At 41.0% G+C, this 23317-nt stretch overlaps 1 long non-coding RNA gene across 3 annotated transcripts in view; it reads left to right on the top strand.

Moving 5' to 3' along the window:
• Positions 1–23317, top strand: part of LOC132823185 (uncharacterized) — a 46672-nt gene that overhangs the window by 9815 nt on the left and 13540 nt on the right. The window contains exon 2 of one of the 3 annotated variants that reach the window (XR_009645512.1): positions 14450–14593. This is a non-coding gene — a long non-coding RNA (uncharacterized LOC132823185). Of the gene's footprint in view, positions 1–14443; positions 14594–23317 lie in introns of all 3 variants that reach the window. The other 2 variants (XR_009645513.1, XR_009645511.1) reach the window with 2 other exon arrangements.

Here is a 23317-nt window from a genome sequence, read left to right as displayed (position 1 = left end):
CCCTAGGGCGTATGCCTGAAGTGTCAACTCTATTGCTCCTCGGATGCTGCCAGAGCCACTGTGTTTTTTCCAATGCCATGCTTCTTAACTGTCTCTGCCTAAGGAATGAATAACGAATCTTGGCAGCACCTTGTGGGAGATATGACTTGAGATGGAGGAAAATTGTTCAATGTTAGAAGATATTAAACCAGGCAGAGGAGTGTGGTACTGAATGGAAACCTTTTGCTTCTCTATTTGCAGGAGAAACTGAAAGTAAGCAGAATAGACTTGGTGGCAATAGAGACTTGCATGTACATGATGAAGAGGTAAAAGGGCCAGGAATTTGGAAACATTTTGGAGGGCATCAGAAGAGATGCGCCTATAGCTGGGGTGAGACGAGGCAATGGTAGAAGAGTTGAATTAGGAATAAGTCAGTTCTGTTAGGCAAAGACAGGCTGAGATGATGAATATTTATTAGCGAATAAGACAAGCTGCTGTGATGCAGGTGTGTAATTTGTTGACATGAAATTATTTTAGAGTTTTGCTTTAGAGCTAATAACAGGTATGAAGTTAAAAATTAACTTGTCAACCAATCAGGAGTCATGATTTTAAACCAGTTTTTTCTGGTGCCCTCCTGGAGTCATAATGTGAATTTGTTTTGTGAGAGTTTTACAAGCAGAGCGAATAAACATCGAAAGTCATTAGCTTGCTTTTAGTTTTGAAGAATCATGAATTGATTTTTGGCTTTAGGAAAAACCCACAGATTGATAACCTTTTGGATTGGGTTTTGATTGAGTTTCAGTATAGGAGCTACTTCAGAATATCCAGGACATATGTTCCCTCAGGTTAAGGGTTTCAGTTTGAAAATTCCAGACCAGAACTGTTTGGCTAGTATGCTGAAGGGGTTACGAATAATCCGGGAAGTCACTATCAAATTGTCAAAGCTGGGAGCTGAAAGAAACAGCTAAGTCAAAACTATGAATGTAATAAAGGGAATTCTTTTTGGTAGGAGAAAGTGAGGACTTCAGATGCTGGAGGTCAGAGCTTAAACATATGTTGCTGGAAAAATGCAGCAGGTCAGGCAGCATCCAAGAGCACGAGAATCGACGTTTCAGGCATAAGCCCTTCTTCAGGAATGATTCCTGAAGAAGGGCTTATGCCCGAAACGTCGATTCTCTTGCTCCTTGGATGCTGTCTGACCTGCGCTTTTCCAGCAACACATTTTACAACTCTTTCTGGTACTTGAGTACTGAAAAATAATGGCTTTGGGGTATATGGGATTTTGTTCTGCTTTCACATTGTGTAATATATAAGTAGCCTATTATGTTCTATTTTGTTTTCCTTTTTTATTTAATAAACTTTTTTTTTGTTAAAACCAAATCTACAACATTGTGTGCATAAGTTTTGGTGAATGACCATCATGTTAAATAAAGAGAAAAAACAAAATATGATCAATCAGGCTGATTTCAGTTACACCAGATGGGATCATAACACTGCGAAAGAGAGTTCTGATTGCCTTAAGTCTGGTTTGGATTGATCTGCCTGAATCCATCTGTTACTCAGACTCTCATCAAGCTTATCAGGTTACCATCCTCCTGGCCAGCCTCCCATCTTCTGCCCAACATAAGTGTCAGCTCATCTGAAGATTGCCGGCCCCACCTACGTACACACTGTCCCACTCACTCTCTGATACTTTTAAGCACCTCAGAGCACCAATATCCTGAATCAAAGTTGTCCTCTTATTTTCCAAACATCGAGTCATGGAGATTTACAGCACAGAAACAGACCCTTCGATCCAAATCATCCATAACGACCAAATATTGCAATTGTACCAGCTTCCACCGATTCCTTGGCAGCTCGTTCCATACACACACCACCCTCTGCATGAAAAGGTTGCCCCTTAGGTCTCTTTTATATCTTTCCCCTCTCACCCTAAACCCTCTAGCTCTGGTCTCCCCCACCCATGGAAAAGACCGTGTCTATTTATCCTGTCCATGCCCTTCATGATGTTCTAAACCTCTATAAGGTCACCCCTCAGCCTCCAACGCTCCAGGGAAAACAGCCCAAGTGTATTCAACCTCTCCCTAAAGCTCAAATCCTCCAACCCTGGCAACATCCTTGTAAATCTTTTCTAAATCCTTTCAAGTTTCACAACATCCTTCTGTCAGGAAGGCGACCAGAATTCTGTACAATATTCCAAAAGTGGCCTAACCAACGTCCTGTACAGCCGCAACATGACCTCCCAACTCCTGTACTCAACACTCTGACCAATAAAGACCAGCAAACCAAACACCTTCTTCACTATCCTATCCACATGCGACTTCAATTTCAAGGAGCTATGAACCTGCACTCCAAGGTCTCTTTGTTCAGCAACACTCCCCAGGACCTTACCATTAAGTGGATAAGTCCTGCTAAGATTTGCTTTCCAAAAATGCAGCACCTTGCAATTATCCAAATTAAACTCCATCTGCCACTCCTCAGCACATTGACCCATCTGATCAAGATCCCGTTGTAATCTGGGGGAAGCTTCTTCACTGTCCACTGCACATCCAATTTTATTGCATTTGAAAACTTACTAACTGTATCTCTTACGCTCCATATCATTTATATAAATGATGAAAAGTGGTGGATCCGGTACCAATTCTTGTGGCACTCCACTGGTCAGAGGCCTCCAGTCTGAAAAACAACTTTGCACCACCACCATCCTCTGTCTTCTACCTTTGAGCCAGTTCTGTATTCCATGAGATCTAACCTTGCTCACCAGTCTCCCATGGGGAACCTTATCGAACGCCTTACCGAAATCTATATAGTTTGTGAGACATGATTTTCCATGCACAAAGCCATGTTCATTATCCTTAATCAGTCTTTGCCTTTCCAAATACATGTACATCCTGCCCCTCAGGATTCCCTCCAACAACTTGCCCACCACCTATAGTTCCCTGGCTTGCCCTAACCACCTTTCTTAACAGTGGGACCACGTCAGCCAACCTCCAATCTTCCAGCACCTTACTTGTGACTGTCAATGATACAAATACCTCAGTAAGAGGCCCAGCAATCACTTCCCTAGCTTCCCACATAGTTCTAGGGTACACCTGACCAGGTCCTGGGGATTTATCCACATTTACGTGTTTCAAAATATCCAGCACGTCCACCTCTGTAATATGGAAGTTTTTTAAGGTGTTGCCATCTATCTCCCTACATTCTATATCTTCCATGTTCTTTTCCACAATAAACACTGATGCAAAATACTCGTTTAGTATCTCCCCCATCTCCTGCAGCTCCACAGAAAGTCTGCCTTGCTATTTTTTTGAGGGCCTATTCTCTCCCTGGTTACCCTTTTGTTCTTCATGCATTTGTAAAATCCCTTTGGATTCTCCTTAACTGTATTTGCCCAAAGCTATCTCATGTCCCCTTTTTGCCCTCCTGATTTCCTTCTTAAGTAAACTCCTACTGCCTTTATACTCTTCTAAGGATTCACTCAATCAATCCTGTCTATACCTGACATATGCTTCCTTCTTTTGCTTAACCAAACCCTCAATTTCTTTAGTCATCCAGCATTCCCTATACCCACCAGCCTTCTCTTTTACCCTGACAGGAATATACTTTCTCTGGATTCTTGTTATCTTGTTTCTGAAGGCTTCCCATTTTTCAGTCATCCCTTTACCTGCGAACATCTGCCCCTAATCAGCTTTTGAAAGTTCTTGCTTAATACTATCAAAATTAGCCTTTCTCCTGTTTAGAACTTCAACTTTTAGATCTGATCTATCCTTTTCCATCACTATTTTAAAACTAATAAAATTATGGTTGCTGTCCCCAAAGTGCTCCCCCAATGACATCTCAGTCAACTGCCCTACCTTATTTCCCAAGAATAGCCAAGTTTTGCACCTTCTCTAGTAAGTATACCGATATACTGAATCAGAAAATTTTCTTGTACTCTCTTAACAAATTCCTCTCCATCTGAACCCTTAACATTATGGCGTCCCAGTCTATGTTTGGAAAGCTAAAATCCCCTACCATAATCTCTCTATCCATATTGTTCTTACAGATAACTCACATCTCCTTACAGATTTGTTTCTCCATTTCCCGCTGACTATTAGGGGTCTATAATACAATTCCAGTAAGGTGATCAGCCCTTTCTTATTTCTCAGTTCCACCCAAATAACTTCCCTGGATGTATTCCCAGGAATATCCTCCCTCAACAGAGCTGTAATGCTCTCCCTTATCAAAAACTCCACTCCCCCTCTTCTCTTGCTTCCCGTTCTGTCCTTCCTGTAGTATTTGTATTCTGGAACATTAAGTTGCCGGTCCTGTCCATCCCTGACCCATGTTTCTGTAATTGGTATGATATCCCAGTCCCATGTTCCTAACCATGTCCTGAGTTCCCTGTTAGGCCTCTTGTATTGAAACAAATGCAGTTTAATTTATCAGTCCTACTTTGTTCTCTGCTTTGTCCCTGCCTGTCCTGACTGTTTGACTCGCTTCTTTTCTCAACTCTACCAGTCTCAGACTGATTTCTTTTCTCACTATCCCCCTGGGTCCCACCCCCCACTTTACTAGTTTAAATCCTCTTGAGCAGTTCTAGCAAATCTCCCTGCCAGTATATTAGTTCCCTTCCAATTCAGGTGCAATCCATACTCCTTGAACAGGTCACGTCTACAGAGTCCAATGATCCAAAAATGTGAATCCTTCTCCATATACCAGCTCCTCAGCCATGCATTCATCTGCTCTATTATCCTGTTCCTACCCTCACTAGGTTGTAGCACCAGGAGTAATCCAGATATTACTAACTTTGAGTACTTCCTTTTTGAATTCCTGTCCAACTCTATATTCTCCCTTCAGAATTTCATCCTTTTCCCTTCTTCTGTAGGTTCCCATGTGTACAATGACCTCATGCTGTCCGCTCTCTCCCTTGAGAACATTCTTCATCCTCTCTGAAACATCCATAATCCTAGCACCAGGGAGGCAACACATCATTCTGATTTTTCCCTGATGGCCACAGAAAGGTCTGTCTGTACCTCTGACTAGAGAGTCCCCTAACACAATTAATCTATTTTAACCCGATGTACCCCTCATTGCATTAGAGCTAGTCTCGATACCAGAAACTTGGGTATTCTGCTACATTTCCGTGGGAATCTATCATCCCCTACATTTTTCAAAACAGCATACTTGTTTGAAATGGGGATAGCTACAGAAAACTCCCCCACTACCTGCCTACCTCTCTTACCTTTCCTGGAGTTAACCCATCTGTGTGACTGTATTTGCGCCTTTTCTCCCTTTTCTATAACTATTATCCATCACTCTCCCTTGCTCTTGTAAATTCCTCATTGCCTCTAACTGTTGCTCTAACTGATCCATTCGATTTGATAGGATTCGCAACCAATGGCATTTTTTTGTAGATATAATTCTCAGTAACCCGTAAACTCTCCCTAAACTCCCACATCCGACAAGAAGAACATGTCATTCTGATATGGGCCATTTTTGCTTCTTCCAATCTACAGACCTAGAAAATAGCACTGTCCTATTCATCCAGGCTAACTTAATACTAATGGCTTTATATTTTTAAGTTTAATCAAGAAGCATATGTCAATAAAACATAATCAAGAAAGATCCCACTCTACTCACTACTGCAGACTTACAGCAAGGCCACATTTAAAACTATTCACTTATCTGTTTCTGTGCTGTGACCTCTCCCAAACGGCTGTCTCCAAGATCAGTTGTGAATTTCACTCTTTGTTAATTTTCCTACATGCACTCCGATGTCCAGCAATACATGAATTCAACAGCAAAGGCAGTAACTATGCAGGTTCACGGCAGTGTCAATTAGCAGTGTGGGTTTCTTTGTCTTTGTCTCTCTCTCTCTCTCTCTTGCACTGACCTGTCCATGTGCCGCCTTTGTCGTTCCTCTCCCGTTTAAAAATGCTGTTGTTTTGACTTTATTTTTCTCCAAAATTCCAAAACAATGCAACAACATATAAAACAGTTATTGCTGCTCTCAGAATTCAAGGAGATCACCTTGAGCACCTAAAATCCCTCAAAAAAGAAGCAGCCTGTTACAGCCAGTAATCTTTTCGTCCTCCATCTTGCATTATTTTCTGTGTTCTTTGTATGTTTTATGGCAGCATTTCGAACTTTATCCAGTCTTATGATGCTTTCATTTTACAAAATCTGGACTCCACATGCATCTTCCCGGTCCCTAATTCCATCATTAACAGTAATGTTTACAACCATCTAAGTCTTGAGTGTTGGAATTATCCCCCTAAACCTCTTCATTGCTCCACTTCTCCTTCAAAGCCCACCTTAAAATTTTCCTTTTTGACCAAGAGTTTAGTCTGCCATCTCAGTTGTGTCCTTTTATGCCACCCCTGTGAATCTAATTCCAGACCCTTTAATATTAATTTCTCCACCATTACTGACCAGAACTAAAGTTGCATTAACCCAAAGCTAATGCTGCTTCCCTGGACATTTGACACTGTACCTCACATTCTCCCGTTAATATACTATAAACACCAAACATTTTTAACACAACCTTTGGTCATCTAAACTAATATAGTTCACTGTCATAGTTTTGTAATATTATGCCCAGTCAAGTGTCTTTCATTGTGTGTAAGGGGCTATATAAATTATTATTGTTAAACCTCATCTTCCCTGTAACAGTGTTTCCTGAGTTGTGCATGATTATGGTCTAATAAACAAACACAGGGTAAGCACAGCAGGTTTGGCAACATCTGTGAAGACAAATCCGAGTTGTCAGGTCCTTCCTCAGAACTGATGGTAACCAAGGAAATGTCGGTTTTTATGCAGATGATAGGGTGGAAGGAGAGGGTAAGGAGTAAACTATAGGTGGGGATACAGCCCAAAGCAAGAGAAGACCAACTTGATAATGATCTGGCTAGTACGGTGAATAGCTGTTAATGGAGATTGTTCGTGGCTTACAATGGGTTATAATAGCAGACAAGGTCTGGTGTGTGGAGGTCGGGGCTAGGAGAGTTCAAGCCTTAAAGTTATTGAACTTGACATTGTGTCTAACAGGCAGTAGTGTCCCCAAGCAGAAACTGACATGTTGTTCATCCAGCCTGTGTTGAACTTTGCGGGAGCACTGCAGCCAGTCTGAGACATAAATATTGTCCAGAGAACAGAGTGGTGTCAAAGAGTCATAAAGTCAGAGAGAAGTGCAGCATGGAAGACAACTGGAAGCTCATGGTTGTTTTTGCAGGCAGCATGTAAGTGTTCTGTGAAGCATTTACCCAGTCTACGCTTTTTTGCCAGTGTAGAGGAGACCATACAGGGTGAACTGCAGGTAAAACACTGCTTCACCTGGAAGGTACGTTTGGGCCTTTGGATACTGAGGAAGGTGGAGGTAAATGGGCAAGTTCAGCGATTGCAGGGGAAGGTGCCATGGGGCTGTGGGGAGGGAATTTTGGGAATGAAGGAAGAGTGCACCAGGGAGTCCCAGAGGTAATAATCCCTGCGGACGGTGGACAAGGAAGAGGAAGCGAATCTATAATCTGGTGGTTGCATCTCACTGCAGGTGGTGGAAATGGTGGCATATAATCTTGTAAATGTTGGTGGGATGGTAGGTGAGGACAAGGAAAACCCTATCACTGTTGCGGGAGGGAAGAGGGGGGTGAGGACCAAAGTGCGGGAGATGGATCAGATCAGTTTGAGGGCCCTGTCAACAACAGTGCTGGGGAATTCTTGGCTGAGAAAGAAGATTGATATTTTGGCGGCTCCCTTGTCGAAATCAGCATCATTGGAATATATGCAATGGGCGAAGTGGGACTGGGAGAATGGAAGAGTGTTTACATGAAGCAGGATGTGAGGATGCATAGTCCAGGTAACTGTGGGATACTAGTGGCCAGTCTACCCCCCCGAAGTAGAAACAGAGATGTTGAGGAAGGGAAGTGTCAGAGATGCACCAGGTGAAAGTAAGGCTAGTGTGAAAATTGAACGCAAAATCGATTAAGTTTTTCCAATTTCGGACGAGAACGGGAAGAAGCATTGATGATATCATTGATATATCGGAGAAAGAGTTGTGAGTGTTGATCAGAATAGGTCTGGAACAGGGAATGTTTCACATACCCCACAAAGATATAGGCATAACTAGGACCCATGTGGGTCCATGTTGCCAGATCTGAGTTTTTCCAGCAATTTCTGTTTTTGTTTCTGATTTACAATTTATGTTTATATGGTCAAACAAATTTTTTTTTTACAGTTCTAGCATAACTGCACTGCTCTTATTCCTGGCTGAAGCCTAGAGTATGAAAAGTATGCGATATGCTTTTTAGATGCCTCATCTATTGGTCCTGCTTTCAGTGATGTATAGGCATGCACTTCAAAGTCCCCCTGTTCTTCTGCAGGTCCCACAATCTCACCATTTACTGTATGTTCCCCTGCCTCGTTTTTCCTCCCTGATACATTTGCTTACCATTCTCTAGACTGAATTTTATTTGCTTCTGTTTAGTCCATCGATGTCTTTCTACCATTTACAGCTTTTCTCCATCCTATCAACCACAAAGCCAATTTTTATTTTCTTTTGTTGCTAAGGGAGAATAGCTGTACTGATTTTCCGTCACATCCAGGAGAGGGTATTTTGGTGAGGTTTACTGAATCATGTTTCAGTTTTAACAAAAGATTAGAGGCAAGGTTTTAACAAGTGCCTGGCTATTCTTACCTTACGTTTAGAATAATAATTTTAATTTGTACATCTTATACAGTGTTCGTTAACTAATTGTAAAAATCTCTCCCTGGACAGAAGAAAGCTCAGAGGAAATCTGATTAAGGTTTTCAAAATCATGAGCAGGCTGGACAGGGTATAAAGGGTGAAGCTATTTCCCTTTGTAAAATAAATAAGAATGAGAGGGCATAAATTTAAAGTGACCTGCAAATGAAGCAATGGTGTTGAGACAAAACAAAAACATTTTCTCTCTGCGTTTTGTTAACGAATGGAATACACTGGAAACGCGGTAGCAGCAGGTTCAATTTAGGCATTTAGAAGGCCATTGGATAGTTATTTAGACAGGCATGTCACGTAGGGATGTAGGGAAAAGGTATGATATTGGCTCAATAATAAAGCTGGTACAGGCACGACAGGCTGAATTGTCTCCTGCACCATAATTCTGTGAATTTGGACAAAGTAGAAAAACATGGTGTAGGACGTATCGTACTAATGTGAATAGAACATTGTTTAGCTGGTTGACAGAAAACAGAAAGTATACGTAAATGGGACAGTGGTAATGTCCTTACCTCTGATCCAAGAGGCCTGGGTTCACATCTCACCTGCTCCTGAAATGTATAATAACCTCTCCTGAGCAGGTTGCTTAGAAAATACATAAATGCGAGGGACCTTGTGGCACAGTCATAGCTAAACTTACAGATGGCACAAAGATAGGCAGGAAAGAATGTTGTGACTATGACATAAGGAGATTGTAGATCAATTATAAATAGGATGAGTGAGTGGACAAAACCCTGGTAGATGGAGTATGTGATGATGCTGCCCCTTAAACAAGGTTATCTTGTCGTTGGCTTTTTTCAAGAGGGGTCATAAACGTAGATATGTCTGGAGATATCTACTTGAAAAGGCTTTTAAGTTTTCTTTTAAAGAATACTTGTATAATGAACGGGGTTTAGTCAGCTAGAGTCATAGAGATGTACAGAACAGAAATAGACCCTTTGGTCCAACTCATCTATGCCGGCCAGATATCCCAACCCAATCTTGTTCCACCTGCCGCACTCTGCCCATATCCCTCTAAACCCTTCCTATTCATATACCCATCCAGATGCCTTTTAAATGTTGCAATTGTATCAGCCTCCTCTACTTCATTTGGCAGCTCATTTCACTCACACACAACTCTCTGTGTAAAAACGTTGCCCCCCCCCCCAATTCATTGGTTTTTTTCTGGTTTGATTTTTTTCAGATTAGATTCCCTACAGTATGGAAACAGGCCCTCTGAAGAGTAACCCAGCCAGGCCCATTCCCCGATCCTATATTTACCACTGACTAATACACCTAACGCCGTGGGCAATTTAGCATGGCCAATTTACTTGACCTGCACATCTTTGGATTGTGGGAGGAAACCGGAGCACCTTGAGGAAACCCATGCAAACACGGGCAGAAGGAACAAACTCCACACAGACAGTTACTCGAGATAGGAATCGAACCCGGGTCCCTGGTGCTGTGAGGCAGCAATGCTAACCACTGAGCCACCGTGCTGCCCAAAGAAGCTGCTGGTCAAAGAAAGCTGCTGGGAGAAAAGGTTCCCAGATTCAACAGAGGTTTTCTGATTACTCTCTCTCTGACATCTTCTTACAGGAGAGCTGAATTTGATATTACTTTTTTTGCCAAGGAATGCTGCAGGTATTTGGAACAGTATCATTAAGTTGCGATAGAGTTGATTGGGTTTTCAGATAGGTTGTTATTCTAAATTTTGTTCTGTTTTGTTTGTGTTTCATTCAGTAGTCTGTAAATAAATTCTGTTTTGTCTAAAACTGATAGTTGGGCCAGCTGCATCACTCTGGGAATATCCACTTTGCACCTGTTTAAAGCAACAAGCAAAGTTAGGATCTGGGCTACCTTCTTAAAATGTTTTGATGGGGTCTGGCCTGGTCCATAACAAGTATAGGTTGGGGAGGAGGAGGGGGCGAATGTGAAATTATTCACTGTGGCAGGAAATATTTTTGAAAAAGCTTATGACCTCATGGAGATTGACTGCAGAATTTTAATTTGCAGAGGGATCCAAATGTTCTCATGCATGTGTAAGCACAGCAAGTTATTAGGAAAGCTAATGGAATGATATCTATCATGATGAAAAATATAAAACATACAAGAAAGGGTAAAATTGTACTTCAGTTATATAGGGCATTGGTGAGACCATGTCTCTCCTATTGCTTGCAGTTTTTGTTTTTTATACTTAAAGAAGATTGTAATTGCATTGTGGAAGTTTCAAGGAAGTTTACTATATTGATGTCTGGAAATAAGCAGCTTTTTCTGTGAGGCAAGGTTGGACAGATACAGTTTTTTCACTGGAGTTTCAAAGAGTGAGGGATAACTTACTTGAAGTACACATGATTGCGAGCAGATTTTTCCAAAGTAGAAAGTGACGTTCTGTTTTAGATACATTCACATTTAAGTGTACCATTTAAAAATATAGAGTTGTTATTTGAGGATAGAAATGAGCAGGGTTTTTTTTTATTTTTTAGGAGAATTGTTTGACTTTGAAACTTTGTGCCTCAGAAAGTTAGAGGAAGGGTCATTGAATATTCTTAAAGGAAAGATGTATGTGTTGATTCTATTGCTGAACAAGAAGCTAAGATTATTGGGTGTAGATGGAAGTGTGGAATTATGAACATAAACTGGTCAACTGTGACTTCATTGAACTCTAATGGCCTTATTTTGATCCTCATTTGCGTCATATTTTCCCTCCCTTTTTGATTTATTTGCATTTTAAAATTTGAAGAGTGCCGCTGTTAACTAAGGTGAATCTGGAGTAAATGCAAATATAAAAACAGACGTTGGAAATCTGAAACAAAATGGAAATGACTGGAGAAACACTGCAGGTCTGGCATCATCCTCGGAAAGAGAATCAGAGTTAATATTTTGAGTTTGATGTGACTCCTTTGTTTGGAATGGAAGAATAGTCATATTGGACTTCAACATTAACTCTGTTTCTCAACAGGTGCTACCAGATCTGCTCATCTTCTCTAGCACTTTGAATCTGGCGCAATGTTATATCTTTTTATATTCTTCAGAATTCCAAATCAAAGCAACACAGCAGTTTCTCAAAGTTGATAAATTGTAAAGGTTTTAATGAAATGGATAAGTGACACTATTCATTTATCCATAATCTCAATAACTAAGACACTGCTTCTAATTTTAATTCTAATAAAGAATACCTATTTAGCCTTTATAAAAATAGGGACATGCATTTATCCAACACTGTCAGGAAGTTGCAAAGTGTGTCAAAGTTTTTTTGTGAAGTGATATCATTGTTATCTAAGTAAACCCCCAAAATAAAATCAGTTTAAAAATTGTCTACTTAATCCATTCAAGATAGTGTCGTATGGAGGGATAAATGTTTACTCCAGCATCATTAGAACTCACTCCATTTCAGAAAATTGCTCTGTGATATTTTACCTTCATCCAAATATGTAGAAGACCTACCTTAACATTTCTGTCTAAAAGGCTGCGTCTTCGACAATGCAGCACCTTTTCAGTATATCCATATTGTGTCAGTTTGTTGCATCTGCCTTAAATCTTTTACCAAGTCGAATATATCCCAAGTAATTTCAGGGCCTCATCAAAGGCCCATCCAGATATTAATCACTTCAGGTCATAAGTCCTAAATTTACTTTTACCAGTTTATAACTTGGTCAATATTTCCTTCAGTTCAAATTTAATTTTAAAATGTGGCATTTTTAAAATATATCATTTTAAATCTTCCCCTCTATAGTGTGCCTGCTATTACTAGGCTGCTTTAATAATTTTCTCTCTTTGATTAAAAATTCTCATAGAAAGGTTTTAGTAATTTCAAGTACATCATTGATTTATGCTTACTAAAGGTTTAAGTTATACGTGATTATTTATCCAAGGATGGCCCAAAAGAGTATCTTGGAACGTTTTGTCTATCAACCTAGTTGTTTAAAAGTAATAATTCCATTATAGTAATCACTCTTAATTCAATTCTCAAACATGTACATTCATATACATTTTTATCTATATTTATGCAGCAGTTGCAAAGGTAACACAAAGTACAATTATCTGTGCATTCATATGTTTTGACTAATCTGTTGTAATGCTATGACAATGAGCTGAGATTTAAGGGAGCCTTTTCAGTTCAGAAGACTGAAGGAAGATTACCTTGCTGGACCATTTTATCTCCATTTTTCCTGCTTGAATCAATTTTTAGACAGAATTCTAAATGGACCGCTATTACTATTGCTCCAAACAGGCAGAAGGCTGTTTAAGTATCAGCACTGAATACTGTTTTAGATCATGCTGCATTTTGTGGGGAATTGGTTTGTGAGTGTATTATGCATGCTAGTCTTATTTTGTTCAAATATTAAGATTACAAATGTATGGTACCTAAAAGGGAAACATGTTTTATTTTCTTAATGTTGTGAGGTCAGAAGGAACAGAAATGATTGTAAGACCCTTCAGATCTTGCAGCTTGGTGTCAGTCTGTTCATGCCACTCACCAGCATACCCTCCCACCCATGGAATCTGCTACTTTGACCGGAGCGAGCGTTATCTCTCACTGGACTTTGTTCGATAGCTTTTATACCCAAAGGAGTCACAATGCTGCTGTGAAGTGTTTGAAAAAAAAATGTGAAATCACCTATCAGCTGCCTTGGCCCTTCCCATAGCTAACAGAGCCAATCTTTCTAGAAAGTGCCTTTTCTACAGTTCCACGTTCCTGGCTCTGAGCCCCCATCATTGTCCAGTTTTTCTCCTGTTTCCCTCATGTTCTCTCTGAGATCGCTTTGAGAACAACTTCCTGTTTTTCTGACCATCCAAATTCTCTGCCTGGCTCCAATGTTGCCTGATACTGTTAACAGTCAAAAATAAAACAAAGAACTGCAGATATTGGAAATCTGGTACGAAAACAAATTGCTGGGTTATTAACACCTTTCCTTCAGGTACTGTTTCTCTCCTTCAAATTTACCATCGATAGTCCACTTCACAAATAACCCCATTGGCCCCATCCCCGCCTCTGCAATTTTGTAAACTCCCACCTCACCTTCAACTTCCTTCGCTTCTCCAGAATCCTTGAACAGATAATTGCCTCCCAAATCCATGTCTTTTCTGAAAATTCATTGTTTGAATTCGTTCAGTCATGTTTTTCACTGTCACAGTCCCAGAATGACTTCTGAAGTTACAAATGAAATCCTATATTGATTATAAGAATGGTAAACAATCCCTCTTTATCCTCACAATCTGCCTCTGACATAGCTAACTGACCATGCCATTCTTCTTTACCTCCATTGAGCAGCATAGGGCTGTGTCCTTCTGGCTCCATTCTTTCTTATCTAGTCCAGTTAGAGAATCACTTCCGATAGATTTTCTTCTCATTTTCATCTTTTTAACCTGATGTCTGCAAAATATCTATCATTGGCCCCTTCCTATTTCTCATCAGCATGTATGCCATTCTGCAGTGATTTCATTGCAACACACTCAGTTTTCACAAAAACACTATTGATACATAGCTATACTATGCCACTATGTCTCTCAATCCTCCCACCATTTCTAACTTGTCAGATATCCAGTATTTGATATGGAAAAATGGAAAGTTCCTCTAGTTCCATATTTGGATAACTGAAGCCATTGTTTCTGGTCTCCATTTTTCCATTTCCTAACTACTGGCCTTGAGTCAGATTGAACCAGATTGTCCAAAAGTGTTAAATTTGACATATCTTGTGACTACAAAGTCATACCATCACTGACTGATTAGTTCCGCATTTATATTGCGAGGAGCAGGTGAAAGGATACCTGAGACAAGCAGGCCACATCACCTGGCGAAGCAGCTGCGTGGAGGACACTGAGATAGTCTGTCAGGACTAACTGCAGGACTGGATGGAGAAGGATCCTAAGACAGGCAGTCAGCAACATCTCATGGAGCAGGTGAGATGAGTTTTGCAGCATTTGTTTTGCACAGCACTCCTGAGATGAATAGATCTTTCAGCTGAATTCTTTCCTCTCACTCAAGCATCTTAGATTCCAATATATACTCAATTTCAGCTTAATGACATCGCACAACCATGCATCAGTCACCCTGTAAAAAACGTCATCCTCTACCCTTTCCACACAATCTATTTCTCATGCTTAATTCTCTACTTTGTCTCCTTGCAGAAAAGAGTGCAGAACAGTAGAGAGAGTCAGATAATCATCAGGGGGAGGCAGGACAATAGATGGAAACCTGTAGTGGTGGCTTCTGTGAAGGCCATGTCTAACTGGCAAGTGTATCTAGTTTCACAAGGCTACAGATAGCAACAGCAACCTGCTGTGATAGATTGAGCCTCATGAAGTACAGGTGGACATGCATGTTGGTAAAAATGGTTCTTGTACATCTTGTATGGGGTTGGTTGGGCGGCGGGGGGCGTGGGCTGCAATTGTGGGAGTGGGTGACCCAATTTCTTTGAGCTCGATCTTTTTATCCACCCCCTTCCTCTGTTGCAGCATTTGACTATGTAGAACATTGTTGGTATTAACTACATGTATGCTGCATTAAAGGTTAACAGCTGGAGAAGCTCCAATCATGCTCAGCGAAGTCCAAAACTGATTAACTGATTTTCGAGATGTTTGTCAGTCAGTACTGGGAGTGGCAACCTCTCATGCAGGCATGGATACAATTGTTCAGTTTTACTTTTTGAGTTCCAAGCCCCTTTTTTTCACTGAAGAAGATCTTTCCATTGTGTTCTTGCCTTGTTGGCCCAGATGAGTTTCAGAAACATGATGCTGGCTATTAAATCTAGAATGCTTGTGTAAATCCTTCATTAATTAGAGATGTAAATGCTTAAATTGCTTAACCAAAGTTCCAGAGGAGTTATCTACTCACCAGCAAATCCACTGGGTTACTCTAGAAGCAAAGGTCATGTTGCGGTTCTACAGGACATTGGTTAGGCCACTATTGGAATTTTGGTCTCCCTCCTCTAGGAAGGATATGAAACTTGAAAGGGGTCAAAAATGATTTACATGGATATTGCCACGATTGGAGGGTCTGACCTATAGGGAGAAGCTGAATAGATGGAGGCTATTTTCCCTGGAGCACCAGAGGCTAATGGGTGACCTTATAGAGATTTATAAAATCATGAGGGGCATGGATAGGGTAAATAGATAAAGTCTTTTCCCTGGGGTAGAGAGTCCAGAAGTAGAAGGCACAGGTTTAGAATGAGAGGGGAAGATTTAAAAGGGACTTAAGGGACAACGTTTTCACACAGAAATGTATGGAATGAGCTGCCAGAGGAAGTGGTGGAGGCTGGTACAATTACAACATTTGGAGGGATATGGGTCAAGTGCTGACAAATGGGGCTAGATTAATTTAGGATATTTGGTTGGCATGGACGAGTTAGACGGAGGGTCTGTTTTCGTACTGTACATCTCTGTGACTCCAAGTGGGATTATTTTGGATTACTGATCCCTGCAAATATATCTGCACCTGCCTTCCTTTGGCAGTTACAATTTTGCCTCACATCACCAATTTCTGATTTTAATCTATATTGGTTATGTATGTATTGAGCAACATTGGTTACTGCACAACTGCCATTTCCAACTGGTGCCATTTTATCTATTTTATATTTCGTAGCTATTTTATAATTCATCTGTCACTGGACTCCTGAGTCTTCATTCGCTGACTTTCATCATAAGTTTGTTATGTGTGACATTTTCTTGAATGTCTTTTAGAAGTCAATGTATCCACCAATTGCCATACCTCAGGCCTTAATGGAATACATTCGAGAATCTTGGAGGAAATAGCCGCAGAGATAGTGAATCCATTGGTTAGAATATTTCAAAATTGTCTGGTTGCAGAAAAGTTTCCATCGTTTTTGAAAAATACAAACGTAACGCCTTTATTCAAAAAGGGAGGGAAGCAGAACGTAGGAAATTGTAGATTAGTTAGTTTAACATGTGCCATTGGGAAATTATTAGAATCCATTATGAAGGAAGTAATTACAGGTCATTTGGAAAGTCAAAACAAATCCATCAGAGTCAGCATGGTTTTATGCAGGGTTAATCATGTTTGATTAATTTGCTAGAGTTCTTTTGAAAATGTGGTAAGAAAGGTAAGTTATAGGGATTGAATAGAAGTACTATACAGTAGCGCCTCAACATAAAAAAGACCCCGTTCACGAACAAATCAGTTTACAAACAGGATTGTAAGTAAAATTTTGCTTCAACGTACGTACGAAATTCAAGGTACGAACTGGACCACGTGGTTTCATGTTCTGCTTTGCTACATGCGCTTTGAACGCAAAGCTCTCGGGGCCCCACGTGATCTCATTCAGTTCATCTTTGGCGCACGCGCTGTGAATGTCGTTTGTTACTACATCCGAGCATTCTTACGCTACCCAAACAATGGGAAAAATTGATTCAGTTCGCGAACCAGATCCCGGAACGGATTAAGTTCGTAAGTCGAGGCGCTACTGTATTTGGATTTCCGGAAGGCATTTGATAAGATGCCACACAAAAGTTTAGTACACAACTAAACTCACATGTAGTTAAGTGTAATTTATTCGCTTGGATAGAGCTGAAAAATGTGTTGCTGGAAAAGCGCAGCAGGTCAGGCAGCATCAAAGGAGCAGGAGACTCGATGTTTCAGGCATAAGCCCTTCTTCAGGAATGAGGAAGGTGTGCCAAGCAGGCTAAGATAAAAGGTAGGGAGGAGGGACTTGGGGGAGAGGCGTTGGGAATGCGATAGGTGGATGGAGGTTAAGGTGAGGGTGATAGGCTGGAGAGGGGTTGGGGGTGGAGAGGTCAGGAAGAAGATTGCAGGTCAAGAAGGCGGTGCTGAGTCCGAGGGTTGGGACTGAGAAAAGGTGGCGATTGGAGGGGCGGAGTTCAAGGGCGGAGGAGCGGGAAGTGGAGGAGATGCGATTTCCCCTCAGATCTTCAAAGACCGCAATTTCCCCTCAGACATGGTTGACGATACTATCCACCGCATCTCGTCCACTTCCCGCTCCTCCGCCCTTGAACACCGCCCCTCCAATCGCCACCAGGACAGAACCCCACTGGTCCTCACCTTCCACCCCACCAACCTCCAGATACATCGTATCATCCTTCGTCATTTCTGCCACCTCCTAACAGACGCCATCACCAGGGATATATTCCCCGCCCCCCCCCCCATCAGGGTTCCAGAAAGACCACTCCCTCCGTGACTCCCTCATCAGATCCACGCCCCCCCACCAACCCAACATCCACTCCCGGCACCTTCCCCTGCAACTGCAAGAAGTGCAAAACTTGCGCCCACACCTCCCCCCTCACTTCCCTCCAAGACCCCAAGGGATCCTTCCATATCCGTCACACATTCACCTGTACCTCCACACACATCATTTACTGCATCCGCTGCACCTGATGTGGCCTCCTACACATTGGGGAGACAGGTCGCCTACTTGTGGAACATTTCAGAGAACACCTCTGGGACACCCGCACCAACCAACCCAACCGCCGCGTGGCTGAACACTTTAATTCCCCCTCCCACTCCGCCAAGACCATGGCGACATGACGCCTGGAGGAAGAGCGCCTCATCTTCCGCTTAGAAACTCTCCAATTAGGTGGGATGAATGCAGATTTCTCCAGCTTCATCATTTCCCCTCCCCCCCCCCCCGCTTTTCTCAGTCCCAACCCTCAGACTCAGCATCACCTTCTTAACCTGCAATCTTCTTCCCGACCTCTCCGCCCCCAACCCCTCTCCGGCCTATCACCCTCACCTTAACCTCCTTCCACCTATCGCATTCCCAATGCCCCTCCCCCAAGTCCCTCTTCCCTACTTTTATCTTAGCCTGCTTGGCACACATTCCTCATTCCTGAAGAAGGGTTTATGCCCGAAACGTCGATTCTCCTGGTCCTTTGATGCTGCCTGACCTGCTGCGCTTTTCCAGTAACACATTTTTCAGCTCTGATCGCCAGCATCTGCAGTCCTCACTTTCTTGCTTGCATAGAAGATTGGCTAACCAACAGAAAGTAGAGATTCGGGATAAATAGGTCTTCCATTTGGCAGGATGTAACTAGTGGGGTGTCATATGGCTTGGTCCTTACGTGCCAACTATTTACAATCTATATAAATGTCTTGGATGAAGGGATAGAAAGTACTGTACTATAACCAAATAAAATAGATTGGAAAGTAAGGTGAAATGTAGAAATGAAAGATTTACAAACTGATATGGATAGGTTTAATAAATGGGCTGAGATTTGGCAGATGAATTTTAATAAGTGTAAGTTATCCATTTTGGTGGAGGAACAGAAAAACGACTTCTTCTTTAAATGGAGAGAAACTTATAGCAAGTTATAAGGAAGACAAATGGAATTTCAGCATTTATTGCTGAAGAAATCAAGTATAAAAGTAAGGAAATTGGTGCAACTCTACATTAGTGAGACCACGTTTGGAGTATTGAGTACAATTTTGTCCCCTTGAGAGGTACGTAGTTGCTTTGGAGACAATTCAGAACAGGTTTACTGAATTGATTTCAGAGATGAGGGATTTGTTGTATGAAGAGAGATTGAGCAGTCGAGCCATACATGCCATGAAGCTGAGGAGAATGAGATAATATCCAACTGAATTATACAAGATGTTAAAGGGGATTGACAAAGTAGATTTAGGGAGGATGTTTACTCCTGGGGCAATCTAGAATGAGAGGATTAGTTTTAGGTAGCAGATTTAAAACCAAAATGAGGAGGAATTACTTCTCAGGGTTGTGAATCTGTGGAATTCACAACTCTAAATTGTGGCAGATGATGGGACACTGAATACATTTAAGGAGGAGATAAACAGATTTTTAATAAGTCACAAGTTGAAGGGTTATGAGGAGTCAGCAGGAAAATGGAGTTGAGGCTGAGATGAAATCAGCTACAAACATATTGAATGGCAGAGGAGGCTCAAGGGGCTGAATTGCTAAGAGCAGGAGTTTCTGGTTCTTATGTTCTTTGGAGAGGGGAAAATAACCAATGATTTAAAGTAAGGGAGAGGTTCAAAGGGCATTTAAGAAAGAATGATTCTATCAGGAAGGTAGTGAGTATCTGGAACTTGCTGCTTAGAAAGGTGTTATAATAATATTTAAGGACCTAGATGAACACCTGAAACACTATTGCACTCAAGGCTACAGGGCAAGTGCAGAAAAATGGGACTTGGATAGATTGGCTGCTGGTGTGAGCCAGACGGCCTTTTTTTATGCTGTGTGGCTCCCTGATGATAAACAGTACATGGCCAGCTAGGTTGCATGGCCATTTTGTTTGTAGTTTTTGAATAGTTAAGACTTGATTTATCAGCATTAAACAAACTTGTAGTTGTTCATAGAGTGAAACTACTTTTCGAGCAGCTCGTTTATGGTTACAGGTTAAAAAATCGATCAGTGTTGTTTGCTTTTCACAACTGTGAACTGTGAAACAGCTCTAAAGATTAAACAGTGAACCGATGTGAGATTTGGATAGATGCCAGTGGGATGAATCAGGCACAACTCACAGCACCCATTTGGCATCTGTTGCCAGGCAACTTCTGTGTTCTGTCATCATAGAATTTCTGGCTGCAGATTAAGGGAGTACTTACGCAACTACTCCTTTGAAATCTTATACTGTGAAGGCCAACACTGAAGACGAATCTTCATTCTAACATTTGACTGTTCTGACGCTAATTTATTGTATGCCGTAGAATTGAATACATGATGGTACAAAATGTCTTGTTTAATGCATCAGCCATTGCATCTCTGGCAACAGGATTTGGTGCTTGTTACATTAAACAACTTTTCATTTATAGTACTATAATTTCTCACCACTAAATGAAGTTTTCTTTTTCCCAATGGGATGTTCAGAAATGTGGCTTTGTTTTTTTTAAATAGCACTGTGTGACGCTGAAATTCATTCTGATTAAGTAGGAACAAATTGTACTTGTAGATTCTTATGTTCGTGCGATTAGGACTTCAGCATCCCAATAAATATATTGTGTTCTTTTGGATACTGAAGTGACAACAAAACCTGCTATTTAAACTGGAATATAAGTAATTTAATGTTTAAAGGTAGGCAAATCAAGCAAGTCCTTTTTTGATCTGTAACTTTGGCTCAGTTGCTTGATCGCATTAAACAAGTCTGCCCTCATGTGGCATTGAATCATGTTGCAGATATGTTTATCGTTATTTTTCTTTAATGTGTGCCTGTGGTGTATCTGCTGTGATGGTATATTGATGTTGAATATGTTAACCAAATTATTTGTGATAGCTCATAACAAACTCCCAGACAGCATTGACTGTAGTTGTGGAGGTTAGCTCATTATAAGATAGAGGGTTCTAGTCACAATTTCAGTTAATCAGTTTTGGATCACAAATTTCTTCCTGCAGCAGGAACAAGTAGAAACACAATGCTGTCTTAGGGTAAGTGAAGGACCTTAAGCGAGTTAGGTTCTATATATTGTCTTCTATTTTGTAGTGCCTGTTTACAGAGTAATATCAAGATGCCTGAGAATACTTTTTCTGTATGACTTTTCAGTTCATCTTAAAAGAAATAAATTCGAAGCACTTGCTAAATTTTGATGATCCCAGCCAAAGTGTCATCACAAGGCGCTAGATGCATTTTTATACAATAGCATTTAGGCATGCCACTATTGATGATGTGGAGGTGCCGGTGTTGGACTGGGGTATAAGGACAACACTGGGCAAAAGTGGAGATCTGCAGTGGCCCACCTTCTGGGAAGAAAATGACAGCAGCGAAAATGCTTTGTGTTAACCCCAATTTGTGATTGATGTTGTAGAAATGCAAGTTCTTTCTTTTATATTTATAAGCTGTCTGCTTTCTTTTTGTTTTATTCAGCAATGTAGGCATTACTGGCTGGGTCAGCATTTATTGCCTGTCCCTGTTTGTAGTTGAGAAGGTGGTGTTGAGCTGTCTTCACTAACCACATCAGTCCATGTGCTATAGGTAGACCCACAATGTTCGTAGAGAGAAAATTTCAGGATATTGACCAGTGAAGGAATGGTGAGATATTTCCAGGTCAGTATGTTGAGTGGCTTGGAGGGAAACTTGCAGCAGGTGGTGTTCTCATGTATTTGCTGCCCCTGTCCTTCTAGATGGAAGTGATCGGGGCTGGAAGGTGCTGTCTGAGGGTCCTTTGTGAACTTCTGCAGTGTATTTTGTTGATAGTACACACTTCTGTTACTGAGCATTGGGGGTGGAGGGAGTGAATGCTTATACGTGTCACACCAATCAATTGAGCTGTTTTGTCTTGAATGGTGTAAAGCTCTTGAGTGTTATTGCAGCTGCACCATCCAGGCAAGTGGGGAGCATTCCATGACGTGCTTTGTAAATGGTGGGCAGGCTTTGGACAGTCTAGAAGTGAGTTACTTGCTGCAATATTCCTAGCCTCTGACCTGCTCTTATAGTCTCTGTATATGGCTAGTCCAGTTGAGTTTCTGGTCGATGGTAACCCCAAGGATGTTGATATTGGGGGATTCAGTGATGGTAACATCATTGAATGTCAAGGGGTGATAGTTAGATTGCCTTTTATTAGTGATGATCATTGCTTGGCACAGATATTCCGTCCACTTGTCAGCCCAATCTGAATATTGTCCAGATCTTGTTGCATTCGAACATACACTGCTTCAATATCTGAGGAGTCGCAAATGGTGCTGAAGATTGTGCATTCATTGGTGAACATCCCTATTTCTGATCTTATGATGAAGAGAGAGTCATTGAAGTAGCTGAAGATGGTTGGGCCGAGGACACTACCCTAAATAACAATTGTAGAAATGTCCTTGAGCTGAGATGACTGACTTCTAACAGCCACAACCATCTTCCTATGTGGAAGATATGACTCTATAATCAGTGAAAGTAAACTGCTGTCATGATGAATATTAAGTTCTGCAGCTGGAATTATCATGAAGGCCTTAAGTTTCATGAATTATGATGTATAATATTCAAAGTTATGAAAGTATAATCACAGTATCATCTACAGGTGCATGCTCTTCTGTTGCATTCTCTCACCATTTGTAATATATAATAGCAGATATACAGTAATTAGGAACTTTAAAAGCTAGAACTAGTGTCTAAAAATAACTTCACTGAATGAAACTTTTACAGTTAATCTTTTTAAAAGAAATAGCCTGAATAATTTATGCCTTTTGTCCAAAATGTTATATTAATGGAAATATGAATTTCTTATCACAGCAACTTTTGCTAAGGGCAAGATTTTTAAAAAAGATTATTCCTCCTGTAACACTTAGGTTACTAGAAATGTATTTTGGCTTAACTTAATATGTATTTATGAATAACGTTTTGATTCTTTCTAGGTGGTATCCTGTATGATGTCTTACTATTTCATAGAATATAGAGCATAGAAAATTACAGCGCAGTACAGGCCCTTCAGCCCTTGATGTTGCACCGACCTGTGAAACCAATCTGAAGCCCATCTAACCTACACTATTCCATTCTCATCCATATGTCTATCCAATGACCATTAGAATGCCCTTAAATTTGGCGAGTCTACTACTGTTGCAGGCAGTGCGTTCCATACTTTTACTACTCTCTGAGTAAAGAACCTACCTCTTACATCGGTCCTATATCTATCACCCTCAATTTAAAGCTATGTCCCCTCATGCTAGCCATCCCTATCAATGGAAAAAGGCTCTCACTGACCACCCTATCTAACCC

The sequence above is a fragment of the Hemiscyllium ocellatum genome, chromosome 16 (assembly GCF_020745735.1).
Source record: "Hemiscyllium ocellatum isolate sHemOce1 chromosome 16, sHemOce1.pat.X.cur, whole genome shotgun sequence".
NCBI lineage: Eukaryota > Metazoa > Chordata > Chondrichthyes > Orectolobiformes > Hemiscylliidae > Hemiscyllium > Hemiscyllium ocellatum.
Note: the sequence above shows the minus strand (reverse complement) of the source record. Positions and strands in the feature narration are given on the sequence as shown.